Here is a 7,176-nt window from a genome sequence, read left to right on the forward strand (position 1 = left end):
CTTTATCTCTTCGTCTGCCCGTCTCACTGTCTTGCTAATTGTTGTTCATCCACATTACTGTATCTAATGTATGTTGCGATAGCTATATATTATATGTACACACTCTCTCCCCCTTTCGGTCTGCATATGTGTCTCTGTGCATACACTATCGTATCTTTGTATTCATCTGCCACCGATTCCTCTGTTCTCCATTATCTGCTCTTGTTCCCCTTTCTATTTTACGTAATCTGCTTCGAACGTATTGGCTCTCCGTTTTCTGTTCGATCTTATTTACCCGTTTCTCTCGTCCTTCGCTTGCAACACTTCCCCCTTTTTTCCTAACCCCTTCATTCTAAACTTTGCTCGTTCCCATCACATCCATATGCTGTGTCATTTTCTTTCACAAGTGAACGGGGCCGCATAGCAACACGCGGGGTATCAGTCCTCGCTTTATTACGAATAAAAGAAAATGAGTGAGTCACCCCTGCTCCAGTAATAGTAATAATTTACTAAAGTCTATATCCGGCCTAACGAATAAAAGTTTCATAAGCCATTTATGAACGCGGGAGGATAACGAATAACTATCAACTTTGTGTTCGCATGAAATTAAATTCAGCACAGAGAGCCGGATTATGGGTAAATACTCGGATATTGTTCGAATATTGAAACCTGAAATTACTCCAGTTGAGAACCAAGCAAAATGTTTGTGCGTATATTATGCATATCGGCGAATTACACTCGAATAATTCGGAATCAGCGGGATGCGAATCACTTATTGCTAGTGATAAATCACACGCGTTTAAGCCCGCGGGGATTTCTTTTTCAAATGCACCAACGGAGAGGATGAGATCAGAGGGTCTATCACGGACCCCAAAACGGCGGGGGAATTATCTGTGGAATAAACACTTCGATTTCACTTTCCTTCACATTACCCTTTGTATATGACGGTATCATAATGATGGCGATATAATACATGTGTGAAAAACTTTTCAACAACAAAATAATCATACAATCTTCAATAAACTCCAGTGCAGCACGCAAATTTGGACTCTATAAATATATTGCCTCACGGTGTCTAAAAATATATATCGGAAATACAAAACCGATATTTCTTTACCTCCTAAACTACAAGAGAAACAGGGGAGGGACAAACGTATATAGGAAATAGGAGAGGAAGAAGACAGGCTAAATCCCCCTTACGTGATTTTTCTTCCCCAGGAGCGAGACAGGGGCCGAGGGGAAGGCAGGCGAGGCCCTCGGATCTTCAGAGACAACGGAAGGCTTCTCCTCTCCTCTCCAGCACCGCCTCCTCCACCAGCGCCGCCACCACGACCTCCACCACCACGGACGCCACCACAGGAAGAAAGAGTATTCCTTGACACACCCCTGGGCCTTAAACCGCCGAGTGCGACTTTCAGAACCTCAGCCTCATGGAAACACAGCTCAGAAATGTAAATCTTTTTGCCCTTTTTTTTTTTTCCTCAAAAAGACAAAGGAACACAATCCATTTTTAATCCTCGAATGTTTCCTTCTCCTGCTACCATCACAGCCTTTCCTCCCTCATCACTTTAGGACTTCTTCCCTTTCTCCCTCACCACCACAATGCCTTCCTCCAGCAATAAGACCTTTTCTCCCTCACTACAAACCTTCTTCTCTTACAATCACCCTCAGTTTCACCACCACAACCGTTCCCTTCTCATCCAGAACCCTGTTTCCATCTCCACCACAAGCCTCCCTCAGCACCTCCTCCCTCATCACAACAAACCCTTTTTCTCACACCATCCCGTCATTCATCCATTCACAACCAGAACCCTTTCTCCTTCACCACCACAGTCCCCACCTCAACTCTCCCTCCCTCATCACCACAGTTCCAACCACAACTCTTCCCCCTTCCCCAACACAAACCTTCCTCCCTCGCCCCCACAGTTTCCATCAGTATTTCCTCCTTCACCACTACCACCCCCACCCCAACCCCCCCTCTCCTCCACAGTCCTCCCTCACCACCACCGCCGCCACCACGCCATCCCTCCGCATCCCCCGTGGCCGCGAAGCCTTCGGGAGCTCCAGAGAAACCTTTCTGTTTCGTGAGGAGAAGCCGTTATCGTGAGGCGGGACCTTTACCAGCAGAATAAATCTTGACAGTGAAAAAGATTTTCCATCGTAAGAAGAAACCTCCATCATGGCAAGAAGCCCTCCATCATGGGACGTAACCTCCACTTCCTGACTTCGGAACCTCTCTCACCCCATCATTATCTCCCGTGCTTCCCCCCATCTCTATCTCTCTTCCCTTTCCCCTTTCCATCCGGGGGGTTAAACGTGGCTACTAATTAGGTGTAGCCTGGACGTACGAACGTGTTACATATCATAGCTCGGGATCATGCAAACGCCATGCACTCCAAAACGAGGATAACATTCACGCCCTCTGTCTCTTCTTCCTCCTCCTCCTCCTCCTCCTTCTCGGTCTTCTCCTTACCCCCCACCGCCATCCTCTAAGTAACTTGATCTGGGCCATATGGGATCCTAGCCACACACCCCGCGTCCTATTCAAAAACACTGGCTTCTTTTATAGGGATTGAGCACCACCACCTGTTTTAAACATACGCTTCATACTTATCCAAACTTACTAATTGGTTTATCAATAAATTACCTCTAAGTGAGGAAACTGATTCATGGTTTATATCAATCTCCCTGCAAAGGATCGCACTACTAGGGGTTCCAATTCGTCTATCATCATCTTTCTTCTATCTTCTATCTCCCTCGATCCTATTTCACTAATTATATTTTTTTTCAAAGCACTCATTTTCTATCATTTTAAAGTATACTCAAAAGATGTACGCAGACAAACAGCTTTCTCATGGGTATTCAACTCAGAAGGTAACGTATTGTTGGTCAACTATCAATCCTTGATGTCCACTTGCAAGCTACTAAACCTGTTCATTCACAATTATAAATGCATATATTCCTTGTCCTTAACATTCTCGATCGCTGTTCGATGCCCTTCATCCCAGGGTAAATACTTAATTTCTTTTTTCTTTTTTTAATTAGTAGTAGTGAAACGCATTCTTTCTATCCTTTGAAAGAAGTTAAACTGCATATATATATATATTTTTGCCTTTTCCTCTTCCGCATTCTTTCATTTTATTAAGCCAAATAAACGACGACAAAACATAATAAATTTGAAGTGAAAATGACTATTTCCACAGGGTAAAGTATATCCCCTTTTTGTGACGTCAATGAAATGTATCACTACTTTACAACATCAGGCAGTATATAAACATTGATTGTTATTGATACTTTGCCTTCCTAATTTAAATTTACTTAGGTCTGTCCGCCTACATTCTTGCAATCTCACCTCTAAAGCTAAGAATTCGAAGATTCATTCGTCCATCTAGCTATTAAGATAAAATTAACATGTTAAAATTCCTCTTTTTAAAACTCAAAGTCGAAACTGCTTTACTTCACATTCACTCTGCCTCACGGTTCATTCTTAACCCTATTAACCCAAACCCTTCACATACACTTATCTAGGATCTGAACAAGTGTATCTTATCCTTCCCACTTTAATTAGGCTGTCACCTCAACGCAACAGCTTGTTTGTTCAACGAAGGGCAGTCTAGTTCCTCTGAAAAGGCTATCTTTTATCTCTAACTAAGTCCTTTCATTCAGATTTTTAAATATGAAGCCATATCAGCCTGTAAAGTCACTTCTTTTCTATCTGACATACAACTAAGGCAAATAAAAAAAAACATGTGTGACATGATCATACCTGTGCGGTGTTGGGGTTTCCAGTCAGACACGCATTCCGCTCTGCCTTTATCAGAGGTCCTAAGAAGTAAACATAAATAGATATATAAATACAAAGCAAATCATAGGTATTGTCTCTAAATACAAGTCTACTCTATAGGCAACTGGCGTACTACAAACCACCACCATCTCTTTCCTCTAAAGAAACTTCCCACGCTGCTTCTACTTAGATTATTTATCGATTTTGTTTACCTATCCCCTCTGCGTAATTACAACCTCTTCCCGCGGTTATACTCCAAAAAAAAAGTGCCTCTACATCAGTAATCGTCCACAACCATAATCATAACTTCGCCTCTCTAAATACAGTCGCCTGACAACAGCTATAATAACGCGGGTCCTAAACCACAAGCGGCCTACTTCATAACCGCAGCTACATCACCGTCCGACACCCACTACGATACAAAGTGTGTAGTTTAGCTCACGATTTTCTCTGTACAAACATCAGTACCACGACAGTGACAGGCACTTCCACCCGCCTCATTATATCTCTGCCTGCTCTGATTACACCCACGTGACTGGCAATATCCAGTGGCTTTATAGGTATTATGAAGGTCATGCAGTGAGATCATGCACTTTGTCGTTTTATCTCACATTACAAGTCTGCTTGAAGATAGTCATTACAGACACAGATACCTGCCAAAACAACAATATCCGAGTTGTCCCACGAGCTTTGATTAAGAAAACATTCATATCTGGTATCAAGCTAAACAATCTGAAGTTGGTGAATAATGTAAACTCATCTTACAGGAACAACGGTTACTCTGACAGTTTGTTCAGCGAAAGAGCAAACCGGACGCAACGCCTGCCTGCTCGACCTACACCACATGTCTGGCTAGTATCCGTGGGGGATGTATTTTCGACAAGTGTAAGTAGAGGAGATCTGTTTGTGTGTGTTTCTGGCGAGTTTATTCATCCATTTGGCTTAAAGGACGACGGGAGGAGTTGATAATGTATGTGGGAATCGGGACTAAGGAAAGGAAATGAGTCAATGGAGAGAGCAGTGACGTAACAGAGAAATTCAGTGACGTAAATCCAAAGAGAATCAGAATGTTTGTGTAGACAATCGGTTGATATTTCAATTATCTCTATATGTACACAGAGAGAGCTTGAGACAGGGAGTGGTAGGGGAGAGGGAGGGAGGGAGGGAGGGAGGGAGGGAGGGAAAGAGGGAAAGAGGGAAAGGGGGAAAGGGGGAAAGAGGGAAAGAGGGAAAGAGAGAGAGAGAGAGAGAGAGAGAGAGAGAGAGAGAGAGAGAGAGAGAGAGAGAGAGAACTTATATATATATATATATATATATATATATATATATTTACACACACACACATATATATGTACACACAAACACATACATACTTATCCCCCCCCCCACACACACAAAAATCTATTTATCTATCTATCTATCTATATACATATATACTTAGACATACACATATACACACATACACACACACACACACACACACACACACACACACACACACACACACACACACACACACACACACAAACACACACACTCACAAACACACACACACATATACATATATATATATATATATATATATATATATATATGTTTGTGTGTATATATATATGTGTGTGTGTGTGTGTGTGTGTGTGTGTGTGTATACACATATATTTATACAAACACACACACACACACACACACACACACACACACACACACACACACACACACACACACACACACACACACACACACACACATACACACAGGCATATGTATACGTGAATATACATATTCATATTTATATCTATATCTTTTTCTTTTTTTTTTATCCAAATGTATTCTAGGTGTACTATGATCTGCCATAGCTATGGGCTAAGGTCATGCTGGGGCGCAATATGTTAATGTCCCTGTTATGTGAGTGAAGATGAACACCCAAAGGGGATGATATTCGTAAAATGCTGAGCTGGGCTTCTCTAGGTTCATGAAGACTGGTGTTTTAAAAAGGATAAAATGTTCAAATGAATGTTAAGGCAAAAACTGGGGCCAGGTGGATGGTATAAGCGCATAATGAAGATGCGGCTAATTATTCATTTGGATGGAATGGCTCGTATGATGTGAATGTTGGGATGGGTACTGTGAGGTACGGACGGCTGATAATGAGTGGAATGTTGAAGAACAAGACATAAAATCTGAAGGGTAAGGGACGTAGCCGCTGCTATAATGGAGAGATACCAAAGTATAATGTAGATTCCTGAACATAACACGGTGTGCAATATGGCTAAGCAACACTATGAAACAAACGAAGTGTACCGCGATTAAAGCAATCAGGCCGGTGTAATAACGTGGAAGTCGTTCATGACTCACGCCACGGTCACCTGAGGAAACCAGAGTGTGGGTAAGGGTGCCTGGAAGGGCCCTAGAGGGGCGTGGACGACTCCGAGAAGATTGGGAGGAGGCAGGATTAAGGAAGACAGTGCCAGGGGTCAGGAAGGGGGCTCTGAGGTGAGTGCCTGGGGTCAGAAGGGTCAGAATAGGAGGAGGAGAGGAGGAGGAGGAGGTAGGCGTAGGCAGGAGGCTTGAGGGGGAAGGATGTTGGTTCTGGGACACTGAACATACAATCGGTAAGACGAGGGATGCGGAGGGAAGGCAGGACTCAAAAAAAGAAATAAGGGAGGAAAACTGATGAGAGGATTTGGGGGATATAGAACGTCGAGGGTGGAAACAGGAGGGGCCGCGGATGCCTGGGAAGGTTTAGGAAACAGTAAAGGAATGTGGGAAACACAGGAGACAAGGGCAGAGGAGCTACTTCAGGGGGTTCAGAAGATGAAGAAGTCAAGGGGTCTTGCGCCGCTTCTGAGTTACGAGAACAATACCCTACGAGAGGCAGTAAGGAGAATGGGGGTGGGGAGAGGAGAAGGGGGGGGGGGCGAAAAGAGAAAGAGAAGAGGGACAAGGGAAGGGAAGGAGTAGGAGAAGGGATAAGGAGAAGGGAAGGAGTAGGGGGAGGAACAAGGGAAGGGAAGAAGTATAGGAAAGGACAAGGGGAAGGACAGGCGTAGGGGAAGGGACAAGGGGAAGGGAAGGGGGAGGGGGAGGGGGAGGGATAAGGGAGGGAAGGAAAAAAGGAGAAAGACTAGAGGCCTACCACAGGAGCGCGGATGCATGCCCAACTTACATGAATGCGGGAACGTTAATTACTGACCCAGAAGGTCGGGTTAACAAGGTCTGGATGCTGACTAAACAGAACAAGTAGAATTATGTCTTTGTTATATACATACTTTTCCTCATTTTTATAATTTGTTATTGAAATAATCATAGATAGAATAATTCCATAAAATTTAACACAGGATTTTTTCTTACAGATGTGGGTGTGTGTGTACGGATATACTACAAGCAGATGAAGACTCTTCTCATCTCTTTTT

General features: G+C 43.4%; 1 long non-coding RNA gene across 1 annotated transcript; it reads left to right on the forward strand.

Annotated features, from left to right (window-relative positions):
• The first annotated feature begins 1,074 nt into the window (after positions 1 to 1,074).
• Positions 1,075 to 7,159, forward strand: LOC125047733. Its single transcript, XR_007116764.1, has 3 exons — positions 1,075 to 1,430; positions 4,531 to 4,648; positions 7,117 to 7,159. It is a non-coding gene; the product is annotated as an uncharacterized LOC125047733 (long non-coding RNA).
• Positions 7,160 to 7,176: the final 17 nt, after the last annotated feature.

The sequence above is a fragment of the Penaeus chinensis genome, chromosome 41 (assembly GCF_019202785.1).
Source record: "Penaeus chinensis breed Huanghai No. 1 chromosome 41, ASM1920278v2, whole genome shotgun sequence".
In the NCBI taxonomy this organism is placed as follows: Eukaryota; Metazoa; Arthropoda; class Malacostraca; order Decapoda; family Penaeidae; genus Penaeus; species Penaeus chinensis.